This window comes from Bos taurus, chromosome 5 (genome assembly GCF_002263795.3).
Source record: "Bos taurus isolate L1 Dominette 01449 registration number 42190680 breed Hereford chromosome 5, ARS-UCD2.0, whole genome shotgun sequence".
Taxonomy (NCBI): domain Eukaryota; kingdom Metazoa; phylum Chordata; class Mammalia; order Artiodactyla; family Bovidae; genus Bos; species Bos taurus.
Window position 1 is genome coordinate 39033141 of NC_037332.1, and position 14473 is coordinate 39047613.

At 35.0% G+C, this 14473-nt stretch overlaps 1 long non-coding RNA gene and 1 pseudogene across 1 annotated transcript; one reads left to right on the top strand and one right to left on the bottom strand.

The window, feature by feature from the left end:
- Positions 1-1560: 1560 nt before the first annotated feature.
- On the bottom strand, positions 1561-8547 carry LOC132345393 (uncharacterized). The gene is made up of 5 exons (XR_009494741.1): positions 8476-8547; positions 8125-8236; positions 4051-4108; positions 3799-3879; positions 1561-2040 (listed from the first exon to the last, which is right to left on the bottom strand). It is a non-coding gene; the product is annotated as an uncharacterized lncRNA (long non-coding RNA).
- Positions 8548-13304: 4757 nt separating this feature from the next.
- On the top strand, positions 13305-14296 carry LOC112446609 (heterogeneous nuclear ribonucleoprotein A1-like; annotated as a pseudogene).
- Positions 14297-14473: the final 177 nt, after the last annotated feature.

The window sequence follows — 14473 nt, forward strand, 5'->3', positions numbered from 1 at the left end:
CACAGAGGAGCAATTAACACTTTCAGTTTGGGGAATGATTCTAAATAAAATACATTCCAAATATGACCTCTGAGCTTAAGAAACAGCATTTCCCAAGAAGAAGGTTGTATAGTGTTGGACAGTGGGGTGTAATACAGAAAATAAAATCTGCTATCAAAGAAAACCCACAGAGAAGAGAGGGGAAACCCAAACCTCTCCTCAGGCCTGCCACTTGCTACAGAGTAGCATTTCTCAAAATACTGTCTCTGGGCCACTTTCTCTCAGAATCATATGGATTGCTTTTAAATGTGAATTCCTGGACCTGAATCAGAATGTCTATTTTGGGTAAATACCACAGGTACATTTGAAGTTTAAGTACCATGAGGCTAGAATTTTTGTGGTACAGGTGTGCGCACTATTGGAAAAATGTTAAAAACTAATGCTTTCTTTTGTTTTAGACTTTGTTTGGAGAATCTAATTGTTGTTTCTTAAACCATCCTGAATTCATATCCATGAACTCCCTTTTCTCCCCCACAACCACACAAACTTACTTTCCCAATACATACATTTTCATTCGTTCATTCATTAAATCTTTCATTCAACACACACTGAGAGGTGCAAGCCTCTGTGACTATTTTCAATGGAAATGTAAATATAAGCCTTATCATTACCTTTCTGAAGGACAGTGTCTTCATATTTTACATTTATGTCTTTCTCCATATTGTTGGCAGCCAAAAAAAAAAATACAGCTTTATTTTACTTATTTGTTTTCCTGTCACCTGTGGCAAATATTTAATTTGTTACTAAATGACATTTACGATTTTGAACTTGCTTGTTTCTGTGTCCCCAACATGCACTGGGGCCCAGCCTGCATTGACAATATGTGTGTATGCTTATCAAAGTGCCCTTGGGAAATGAAATAACATGTGAAACTCATTTTTTATTTTCCAGCAAACTTCATAACATTCTCCGTGATTCTATCCTTTGGATAGATTTCTAGTTTATCTTATATGTGAGAAATGACCTTATAACCTGTGTGTGACAGTTGTTTGGGTTTTATTAAGTGCCCTGCTAGCTGGTGATATAGGGGTATTACTCATAGATATTTGTTTGCTACCACCAGTAAGCCAAGAAAATTTATTTTTATATATTTAAGTACAGTGTCTTTCTTCTCCTGCATGTCATTTAAAAGTAGTTCATAGAATAAGGAGAATACTGCCAATTTTAGCTTTAGATGTGGGAAAGAGATGGATTGCCATCATGAATCCCAGAGGTGAAACTTTGTAATACACTCATCTTCCAGGACAACCTAAGCTTGATGAAAATTAAACATAAATTTAAACTAAGAGGGTTTCTTTCTTTCTTTTTTTTTTTTTTTATACACAGGAACAATCAGCTCACTACCTCCCCTATTTCTACCCCAAAACTTCAGTGGAAAGTGTCTGCAGAATACTTCCCTTGAACTTCTGACATACACCCCTACAGGAAAGCAAGCCACTTCTGTATACAGAGGGCGGTGGCATTTGTTGTTATTTTTGAAACAGTGATAGCTTAGTGGTCATTTCAAAGTTATAGCTAATTTCTGTCATGTGAAAACATCCATGGTCAGGAAATTCATCAGAACTTCAAAAACAAATTCTTAATTACATAGTTTCCTCATATATTAGACTCAAATCAGATATTTTATTAGTAAATCTCATACTGCTGAATAGGTGGAAATTTTAATAAAACTGTATTATTTCAATGTAACTCTGAACACTAATACCAAAGCAGATATAATCAGTTTCTGCTATCACAAAGGATTTGTGCATTCCACTCCACTTATATATGGCAATTAGATATGGCATTTTGGTTGAGAAAACATGAGAGTGTATAGTGAATTATGTCTTAGGAGGTGGCTGGGTAGAGGTGATGTTGAGCTTGCTCTGGCCTTTGGTGTTAGACAGTTCCCTTCCCGCTCAGTTCCTCTTTACATATCCATTTGGATCCAAATGTGCCTATGAAGACTTGTGTTTTTTTGTTTTTTTTTTTTCTTTCTTTTGTTCATTTTCACAAAGATGCCTGGAAAACAATGAAGCACAGAAAACAGTTTATGGTTGTGGTGCTGCGGATGCCTGAGAGGCACTCTACTCGAAAATAAACGGCAAGATTTTGGTTTCATACAGCTATACAAACTTGGGGAAAGTACTCCATTTCCCTGAACCTCAGTTTCATATTAAAATAGAGGTAATAGTATCATAGGCATGTGGTGATATTTGAATTAAAGGCAAACTGTTTGTAATAACAAACAATTGGAAACAACACAAAGGTACATTCATGGGGGGTTGAGTCAACCATGGTGTGTGCCTTTAATGAAACACTGCAGAGCTGCAACTGAAGGAAGCTCTCCAAGTGAATGTGAGTGAACTCCATGCCAAATTGGAAACAACCACACACAAAGAAAAGGATTTCTAATGGCTTTAGAACTCTGCATACAGTTATTGGTATATATTCTAAGGACAAAAACAACTGTGAAAAATATTAAACTTCAGTCAGTAATTTTACTCAGTATTAATATTGGTACAGTTATTTTGAATTTATTTTCGTTAATGTTGTAGGATAGAGCAAGAATGAATATTAAAGTTAGTGGGAAACAAATTTTAAGTGTAAGATAAAAGATGTGTAAGTACAGAATCAAAAAAATGAAGGAAAAAAATGTAAAATGTTACATTTGGATGGAAAATATCTGTATGAACTCATGATGTTAGAATACTTGTTTTTTTTCTAGCTTTGTCCACTGAGAAAGCCTGAAACCACTGATAACCCAGTGAAACCATTTAATTCAGATTGGGACTTGAACCCATGTTCTGGGACTTGAACCCATGCGGCTGGGGACTCAAACTCACATAACCAGAACTTGAACCTGGCTGAAATTCTGCTTAGGACTTGAACCCATGTGGCTGGAACTCAAACCCAGCCAGAACCCGTGGTACCTGGTTTCAGGACCTAATGAAGCTCAGATTTTTGATATCTCATCACAGAAAGAATTCAGTGATAAAATTGATAGGTGAGAAGTGGATTTATTCAGATTCAGAGAGAAGCACACTTCACAGACAGAATGTGGGCCATTGCAGAGGACAAGGGCGGTGGCCTCAAAGTGTGGTGTGGTTAGCTTTTATGGGCTGGTTAACTTCATGGGCTGAGTGGGAGGATTATTCCAACTATTTTGGGGAATAGATGGAGATTCCCAGGAATTTGGCCACCATCCACTTTTTGGTCTTTTGACAGTGTCTTGGAACTGTCATGGTGCCTCTGGGGGTGTCATTTCACTTGTTGATCAAGGATCGAGGTTTAGTTGAAGTTGACTTGTCTGCCATCTTGGATCCATCTGATTCTAATCAGTTTATGTTGTGTCCTCTGGGTTATGTCATTCTGTCAAAAGTTGTGCCCTACTCCTTTCCCTCCCGTTTAACCAGGAGCAAAGAATCTCTTGGTATCCAAACTGTGATTTCTTTTCATAGAAAAATATTCTTGGAAAAATAGCTGCTCCAGGTTTGGGATATTTTGTGCCAGAAAGTAAACAAGTCATCAAAAAAATATATCAAAAGTTTATGGGAACCAGTTTGAAAGGATTCTAACTTACCAAATTTGATCATTATACATAAAGCAATTAATTGAAAGTCACTGAATATATAAAAATCATGAATTAATATTGATATTTAACAGCAACTATAAAACAGACATGGAACTCTCATCCACCACCATTGACAAGTACTATTAAATGAACTCCTTACTTTGGAAGTTTGCAATTAGAAAGAGAGAGTTAAGTATTTATCCTACCTTTCTCCCAGGACTATAATTCAGGGTAAGGAAATAGCTTATGTTGAAGTTCTCTCAAGTTACTTCATAGAAGAATGCACACTAAAATGCAGAAGGAATGATGCAATATAAAAAATAATTCTTAATCTCTAACATAATATTTGACTCAAGCGAGCATTATCACTCAATGCTAAATCATTAGGCAAAAGGCTTCTTACAAGGCCAAAGTATTATTCTATTGATGGCTTTCTAACCACAAAGGGAAAAACTTACCTTGATAATAGAGAGATCCATGTGTCACCATCTTAACCCAGTGATCAAACTTGCAGCACTAGGGGGAAAAATAAATATAATGGGCCTCCTGATGTGATGTAGTATGAAATACACAGCATCTCTGAGAAAATATTCTTGCCAAACATATTCAGCTTGAATTCACTACAGAAAATATTATAGAGCTCAGAAGAACCAGCAAAATGATATCACAGGAAACAGTTGAACATATCTGTACTGTGGGGCATTCATCAGCTTGATGCCTGGTGATATCTAGCCTGATGCCAACTTTGTGATGGTTAAATAGGTCAAAGGGGCCAGAGTCTTCATGATCGGGGTACTGTTGTGAAAGTGTTCTCATTTGAATTTTCTGGCTTATGGATCTTGGGCTTATCTCCTGGGACATGATGATTTATTACAAGCATGGGTTGCCCATGATCAAAGAACCTAAAATACCCCTAAAATGAGCCGAGCACTAAGGATTTCATTTTTTTAAGTAATAGAGATTAGTATAAACTGAATTTGCCAGCAATTCTTAGTTTTTCTTTTCAATAGTGCTATTTTGGTTAATGTATTAATAACTTAGAAATGGTTACAAAAGGACAGTTATTTTGTCAAAACATTCTTAAACATACCACAAATATCTGTTGAATTTATACATTAAGATATTAAAAATGTAAAATATTTAGTGAATATATTTATAACTGTGAATACTGAGTTATGTCATAATTACATAATTATGTAGTTATTGTCATAATTACATTAAAGTAAGCAGAATACAGTAGAATAAGGTTAAGCTTTGTCTCCATATATATTTAAAATTTGGGTTCTTTTATAATAATATGTAATATATGCAGTTAAAATTTTATATTTATTATAAAACTTATATATGTGCATTATTATTTCCAGTGGGTTTTAAGTCATACAGCTTTATGTTTTTTCAGAGGGGCATATTTCCACTAACCCCTTTAAAGTTTAGAATTCAATCTTCTGAGTTGTTGAAGTATCAATAAACTTGCTCTGTATGTTTGTGTATAAAAGACATTTTCTTAATTTAAAAATTTGTTCTTGAATGAAGCAAAATCTCTAAGCACCAAAAATGGCAATTATAAATAAATTTTAAGGTTGGATGTTTAAACAATCAATGATAGTTTTAAATGAAGCCTAACTAATAGAAATCATTGTGATTTCAAATAAGTTGAGTATAAAAGGAGACAGAACAATAAATGAGATCTCATTTAATAAATGTATAGTGATAACATTACTATCACAAACACAAAGTCAACTTTATGCAGATTAAGCCTGAAGCTAATTTATATTTCATGCCTTTTATTAACTGATATCCAATGAGAATTATTCACATTTTTTTCACTATATCACTCTTAATGAAACTCTGCTCTGTTTTGCATGTGAGTTGCACCGTTTCATAAAATTTTCAGCAGTCTTTGACTTGCTAAATAAAGTGGTCACTCAAATCTCATTTTCTGTCTGAGTGCAGAAAGCTGAATGGACACTGAATTAATCCTGCATATTGTCTCTGCTTGATTAGGTCTCCAAGAGATCTTTGTCCTGTCACCTTTAATGGACTCTGTCTAATGGACTCATTAGTGAATTTCTTATCATTTTTAGGAGAAAGATGCAATCTTACAAAGCTGTCCTTCATGTGTTTGGAAATTATTATAATTTATGTATGCCTTAAACACTTATTCAAAAATCAAGAATGAAGAGACTCTACTTTATTTGGACACCATAATATTGTAACAATGACATGCTGATTACAACGAGGGGTCTAAGAATACTATTTCTTGCTGATTACTCATGTTATATTCAAAACTAGTAGTTAAAGCGGACACATTCTTTAATTCAATAGCTTTATATTACACCATAGTCAGAAAATTTGCAGCTGGGAAAATGGAGATTTTCTTGGCTACAGTTATCTATAAGTGCAGAAAAACTAATAATAAATGACTTACTGATATCATGCAAATCTCTCTAAATTCATGCTATGGGGATTTACATTTTAATATTACTTTGCATTACAGCCCAATAATGAATACTCATGTTTGTTATCTTACACTACACTCTTTCTTCTCTGTCTCTTTTCTTGGGTTCTCTTGTTATTTTGGTTAATGAAATTCATGATAGTAGAGAAAATGAATTTTAGACAAATATTTAATTCTGAGAAATATCTATTTATTTTACTATTTTTATTGTGATTGTATTCTTATACCCTTAATTACTTTGTTAAAACTTGCCATTCATAGGCCTATCACTTGAGAAAATTTGTTAAAGTTTCATTACCTGATTTCTTTGAACTCTAACATTTTAATTATTGATTTTTTATTTATTAAATATAGGAAGAAAATGTCAATATTGATATTCTTGAAGACTTTAACACATTTTTTTTTCTTTGCTTGAAAGCATTTCTTTGATTTTGTTTTGCTAATTGCCTGATCCCAGTGTCTGATGAGGAAAGCTAGGGGAAATGGAGAACTAGCAAGTAACTGCTAGGTAACCCAAAGCAGTGTGTGTGTGTGTGTGTGTGTGTGTGTGTGTGTGTGACAGGGGTGGAAGAGGAGAGTATAAAGTTCTTTCCAGAGATGATGGTCAATGGAATCAGAGGGCATATGCTGAAGTCAAGTTCTGGAGGGATATCAGTATGGAGGTTGAGTTATCCATCCAGGAAAAGTTGTCTATAGCAAAGGCATTCTGGAGAAAGAGCTAGGGAATTTCTGGGGTTTCCTGGCCCTGGAACAATTAATTATCTGTGATGGACAATTAGAAAAATTCCAGATGCAAAAAGCAAAGCCAATGGTTTTTATTTTTTTGGTTTGTTTTATATTTTTAGCACACCAATTACTGAACAAACTTTCTAAAAGGGATTTAATAAGACTGGTATCTTTTGAATAGTCCTTCAACAACTTGTTCTTATAAACTTACTGCATGTTACAGAATTTAAAAATTTTTCACTGTACAAAAAAGATACTCAGTACTTTAATTTTTTGAGTCTTGAATACAGTGTTTTCTTCACCTAAACTGTTAGTTCCCTTCTTACTTGTCTGACAAACTCTAATTCTTCCTTCATGACGCAAGTCAAATGTCACCTGTTCCGTGACGCTTTCCTTTAGACAGCCCTACACACCTCTCTGCCCAGATTTACTAGTTGTTCTGTGTTTAGTACTCTTTTAAGGTGTTTCTTTCTTAAAATGTGTCACTTATTATCATTTGGAGAAGCTATTGGGGTTAACTAAGGCTCAGTCTCTCATGATAACCAGCATAGTTAACAATAGTTAACGAAGCTAACTTGTCATAAATTTTAGTACAATTTTTGAACAGCTGAAATGCTTACAGCACTCAATGTTCATGTGGTACACAGTGTAGTGAGTGTGAATGTGAAGAAGAAAAGGAACCAACCACCATCTGGTAGGTATAAATGTCTGTGATGAGAGGTCAGTCAGTGGAAGGCTGTGTTTGAAAATGAGAAGGAATAAAAATAGTGGACGTTAGGACTACTGAGAAGCAGAACTGATGGAGACAAGAGAATGAGAGATGTTGACAGAAAAAAAAAGTTTGAAGAAATAATGGCCCCAAATTTGATTAAAAGTATAAACAGATTGAGGACATTTATCAGACATGAAACACAAAAAACTACACTGACACTTCAAAATCAAATTGCTTAACACCAGTGACAAATAGAAAACCTATAAAGGAACCAGAGGGAAAAAAGACCACTTTATATAGAAAGAAACAAAGTCAAAGATGGCAGCAGATTTTTCATGTGAAAGAATGTAGGTTAGAAGATAGTGATGCAACATTATTAAAATAATGGAAGAAAAGAAGCTCTGTCAATAAAGAATTTTTCACCCAGTAAAAATCTGTTTCAAAAATGAAGGTAACCATTCCTAAGAGAAATAATATATGTCAACACAAAGACATGTACACAAATGTTCATAGAAAAATTATTTGTCATCACCAGAAACAACCCAAATGGTCATCAACTAGTGAAAGGAAGAATGAAATATGGTATATCTATATAATGAAATAATATTTAGCAATAAAAAGGTATAAACTACTTACATTTACTACAATATGGACGAACCACAGAAACATTATGTTATATAAGGCAAGGCAGATGCAAAAGACTATGTTGCAGAATCCCATTCATCTGAAATGCTTAGAAGGCACGAATCTATAGGAAGAAAGCAAATTAGAGGTTGCCTGAGGCTGAAACAAGAGAGACTAACTGTGAAAATGGATGACAGAATTTTTTGATGATGTAAACATTCAAAACCACTTTAGAATGCTTGCACAATTTTACAAATTTACTGAATTACAAATACATTGAATTTTATATTTATAAATGGTGAACTTCATATTATGTAAATTACACCTCAATAAATCTTTAAAAAATGAAGGTAGAATAAAGACCTTTTTAGACATACAGAAGTTGAAGGAATTTAATGACAGACGTTCTCTTCAAGAAATGTTGATGGAAGCCCTTTAAGCACAAGAAAAATGTAATTAGTCAGAAAGATGGATCTATATGAAGAAACACTTTAGGAAATAATATATAGTTTTAAAACCAAAATAGCAATAATAGAGTTACTATAATATTTATAGAATATATAAAAGTAAAACATATGACAATAGCACAAAAAACAGGGAGGGAAACCATGAGTATATTGCTTTATTGTTCTTATACCAAAATGTAAAGTTAATGTCACATGACAGCCTGGAAAATCCCATGGACGGAGGAGCCTGGTAGGCTGCAGTCCATGGGGTCGCTAAGAGTAGGATATGACTAAACGACTTCACTTTCACTTTTCACTTTCATGCATTGGAGAAGGAAATGGCAACCCACTCCAGTGTTCTTGCTTGGAGAATCCCAGGGACGGGGGAGCCTGGTGGGCTGCCGTCTATGGGGTCGCACAGAGTCGGACACAACTGAAGTGACTTAGTAGTAGTAGTAGATTTTAATAAAGTAAAAATGTATTATAAATCTTCATGCAATCATTAATGTTAACATAAGAATTTTAGCTAATAAACCAACAAAAGAGATAAAATGGAATTATAAAAATTACTTGATCCAAAGAAAGGCAAATAAAGGGGAAAAGGGAACAAAGGTGGGACAAATAAAAGACAAACATCAAGATCACCAACCTAAACATAGCAGTATCAGTAATAAAATTGATTGTAAATAGTCTAAATATTCCAGTAAAAAAAAGTGAATGTAATGTTGAATGAAACAGAATATCTAATGATATGCTGCTTATAAAAATAGACTTTAGTATAAAGACATAAATAGGTTAAAATTTTAAAAATGAATAAAAGACATGACATTCTAACATGAAGCAAAGAAACCCAGGCTGGTTATATTACTATCAGATAAAATAGATTTTAAGACAAATATATTACAAGAGATAAAAAGTATCTTGAAGATTATACAAGAACCAGATCTTAAATATTACGCATCTAATAATAGGGCTTCAAAATACTTGGTGTAAAAATTGTAAGGAGAAATAGACAAGTTTACATTTACAGTTGGAGATTTCAAAACTTAATATCAATAGCTGATCAAATGAATAGACAGCAAATCATTAAGAATATCAAATACTATCAACCAACTTGACCTAATTTATAAGACACTGAATCCAGGAACAACAACAGAATAAGCATTCTTTTCAAGCACCCTTAGAACATTTACAAAGACAGATGAAATTCTGGGTCATAAAACAAGTCTCAAAAAATTTAAGAATATTAGATCATACAAAGAATGTTATCTAATAGCAGGTAATAACAATAATAAATAATTAAATAATAAATAAATAATAATAAATAGAAATCAATAGCAGATATTGTGCAAAACAACTTATAAATATTTGAAACATTATTGCACACTTTTAAATAAAACCTGTGGATCTAAGAATATTTCAAAAAGGAAATGAGAAAGTATTTAGAATAGAATGAAAATTAAAATATAACATTGGAGAAGGAACTGGTAACCCATTCCAGAATTCTTGCCTGGGAAATCCCATTGACCGAGGAGCTTGGTGGGTTACAGTCCATGAAGTTGCAAGAGTCAGACATGACTTAGTGACTAAACCATCACCAAGACCAAAAATATACCAAAATTTACGGGATACCAAATGTGTTAGAATAACAGTTCCCCCCCTCAACCAAATATGCACATGTCCTTGTCCCTAGAACCTGTGAATATGTTACTTTTCATGGCAAAAAGGACTTTGGCCAATGGGACTAACTTAAGGATCTTGATATTAGTTTGCAAATATTTCTCATAAAGGGACATGAAAAGATGTTCAACATCATTGTTATTTGTTTGTTTAGTCACTAAGTCATGTCTGACTCTTGCAACCCAATGGACTGTAACCCACCAGGCTTTTCTGGCCATGGGATTTCCCAGGCAAGAATACTGGAGTGTGTTGCCATTTCCTTCTCCAGGGGATCATCTGATCCAGGGATTGAACCCATGTCTGTTGCATTGACAGATTGATTCTTTACCACAGAGCCACAGGGAAGCCCAGCATCAGTAGTCACTAAGAAATGTGAATAAAACCACAGTGATATATATCACTACACACTTACTGGAATGCCTTTAATTTAAAAAGATTGATTATATCAAGTGTTGGTGAAAATGCAGTAACTAATATTCTAGCACCTTGGGTGAGAACACTTTGGAAAACAATTTAGCAATTTCTTAAAGAGTTAAATACATGCTCAGCTATGCTCCAGCCATTCAACACCTAGGTATTGATGTTCACTGTTGAGAAATGTAAACATATGAACAAAGTTTTAGACTTAATATTCATAGAAATTTTATTTAAAATAGCCAAAAATTGGGTAAAAATAACCCTAAATGCTTTTCAATTGGTAAATTTGTAAACTACAGTCCCCACAATGGAATACTATTCAGCAATAAAGAAGACTGAGTTATGATAGACCCAATAGCATAAATAAATCTCAAAATAATTATGCTGGGTGATATTAGCCAGGTGAAAATGTACATTAATTTTTAAATATAAAATTCTAGAAAATGAAACTAACTCACAGAAAACAAGTCAGTTATTTCCTGGGTACAGAGTAGGGATGGCAATGTGTGAGAGAGGAATTACCTGGGGGTAAAATTAAACTTTTGTTGGGGATGGATATTGTTGTTATCTTGATTGTGATGATTATTTTATGGTTGTATACATATGTCAAAACTTAACAAATTATATACTTTAAACATACACAGTTTATTGTATCTTAATTATATGTCCATAAAGCTACCAATGAAATGCACACACAATAATATACAGCTAAACATATACCCACTAAATTAACTATAGTAAAAAATCATTGAAAATACTAAATGTTGGAGAAAATTAGCAGAAACTGGAACCTTCATACATTGCTTGTGGTAATGCAAAAAGGTACACTTATGATTAGCAAAATGCTAAACTTATGATTGTCATTTGACCTAGTAATTTCATTCCTTGGTATATATCCTGGAGAAAAATAACATATGTTCATGAGAATTGCAATGCAAATGTTCATAGGAACTTCATTCATAACAGACAAAAAATGAAAACAGTCCAGGGTTAACCAACTGGTGAAGACATAGACACAATGTGGCATATTCATACGATCAAATACTATCCAACAATAAAAATGAAAAAAAAGACCATTCCATGCAAAATCATGAATGAACCTAAAGAACATACAAAGTGAAGGAATTCAGACACAAAATATTATATAGTGTACTTTTCAATTTGTACAAAATGTCTATAAAATGCAAAGATCAGTGTTTGCTTGGGACTAGGGGAGGGAAAGGGAATTGACAAGGGACAGAATAGAATTCGGGGAATGGTAGAAAGTTTCTAAATCTGGAATGTGGTCGTAGTGTGTCACTATACAAATCTGGGCTTCCCTGGTGGCTCAGAGTTAACGAATTTGCCTCCTTACAGAAGGCAAAGTTTGATCCCTGGGTTGGGAAGATCCCCTGGAGAAGGGCATGGCAACTCACTCCAGTATTCTTGCCTGGAGAATTCCATGGACAGACGAGTTTGGCAGGCTACAGTTCATGGGGTCACAATGAGTAGGGCATGACTGAAGTGACTGAGCATGCATGCATATAAATTTACTAAAAATCATTCTGCATATTTTAAATAGGTGAATTTTATAGTATGTCATGTATGCCTCAATGAAAATGTTAAAAATGCAAAAAAGCAAAACAAAACATGGAGTACGTACCATGTGTCACATATTGTGGGATATAAAAGAAGATAATGTGTTATATGTGATAATTGAGAATATCAAAATTTGGGTGAATGTTAGCTAAATCTCTCTCCTTTCTTCCCTGTGACTGGTGTATTTGAAGTTACCTAGCTGACACTGTCTGAGGTTTAGAGGCCACCGCCTGGGAACAAGGCTCTGTGCTCTTCCCTGTCCTTAGCTCATTCAGTAAAGAGGAGTCTTCTTTTTTTTTTTTTTCTGTTAGAGGTATTTATTTTTCTAAATCCAAAACCGAGGTGGTGATGCCATTATTCTTCTTGCATCAGGGTAGGGTAGATTTAATAGATAACAGTTGTAAAGTCCTTGGAGGTATTCAGGGAAAAGAGCTTGACACAGTCTCTACAGGTTTAATGACTAAAATGTCCTGTTTGCTACTTCCCAACTGTCACCTCTTCCCTGTATTCATTACTTTTGTCTACTCTAAATATAATTGCTCACATCAATGAGCTGGTGAGTAAACTCACACATATCAAGTCTGCCAATAAAACTGAAGTCAGGTTCAATTCCTTTGGGGGAGAAATAATGAAGTTAGCACCATATTCCTGCTTGTTTCTTTAATGGAATTAGAGAGGATGTTTTCCTCAAACATTTTATTCTCTGAGAAGTTCTGCTTCTTCCAAGCACTTTAAAGTGCTTGATTTTGGATGCTGTGAAACATTACAAAAGTGTACCGTGCATTATCATTATATGTTGAAAAATACTAATTTAAAAATTGGCTTTCCTGGTGGCTCAGATGGTAAAGAATCTGCCTGCAATGCGGGAGGCCAGGGTTTGATCCCTGGGTTGAAAAGTCCCCTTGGGGAAGGGAATGGCAACCTATTCCAGTATTCTTGCCTGGAAAACTGGACATGACTAAGCGACTAACACTTTTTTTCTCTTAGAGATACATTTGTTAGGTTACTCCTTTATGCCCATGAATGCAGCTGAGTCAGCATTGTTGAAGTCTCCCCGGCTCTGCTGCCATCATGTCTAAGTCAGAATCTCCCAAAGAACCCAAACAGCTGCAGAAGCTCTTCTTGGAGGGATGAGCTTCGACACAACTGACGAGAGCCTGAGGAGCCATTTTGAGTAATGGGGAATGCTCACAGACTTGTGGTAATGAGGCATCCAAACACCAAGCATTCCAGAGGCTTCCAGTTTGTCAAATATGCCACTATGGAGGAGGTGGACACGACCAAAATGTAAGGCCACATAAGGTGGATGAAAGAGTTGTGGAACCCAAGAGAGCTGTCTCAGAAGAAGATTCTCTAAGACCTGGTACCCACATTAACTGTGAAAAAGATTTTTGTTGGTGGCATTAAAGAAGATACTGAAGAACTTCACTTGAGAGATTATTTTGAACAGTATGGGAAAATTGAAGTGATCGAAATCGTGACTGACCGAGGCAGTGGCAAAAAGCAAGCTTTGCTTTTGTAATCTTTGATGACCATGACTCTTTAGACAAGATTGTCATTCATAAATATCACACTGTGAAGGGCCACAAATGTGAAGTTAGGAAAGCCCTATGTAAGCAAGAGATGGCTAGTGCTTCGTCCAGCCAAAGAGGTGGAAGTGGTCCTGGAAACTTTGGTGGTGGTCGTGGAGATGGTTTTGGTGGGAATGACAACTTTGGTCATGGAGGAAGCTTCAGTGATTGAAGTGGCTTTGGTGGAAACTGTGGAGGGGTGGATACGGTGGCAGTGGGGATGGCTATAATGGATTTGGTAATAATGGAAGCATTTTTGGACAATGATTTTGGCAGTTACAACAATCAATCTTCAAATTTTGGTTCCATGAAAGGACGAAACTTTGGAGGCAGAAGTTCTGACCCCTATGGTAGTGGAGGCCAATACTTTGCCAAACCATGAAACCAAGGTGGCTATGGTGGTTCCAGCAGCAGCAGTAGTAGCTATCACAGTGGGAGAAGGTTTTAATTACTGCCAGGAAACAAAACTTAGCAGACGAGGAGAGCCAGAGAAATGACAGGCAAGTTACACGTTAGAACAGATTTGTGTACTCAGCCAAGCACAGTGGTGGCAGGGTCTAACTGCTATAAAGAAGACATATTTTAGACAATACTCATGTTTATGGGCAAAAACTCCAGAACTACTGTACTTGTGACTAACTGTATGAGTTCAGTTCAGTTCAGTTCAGT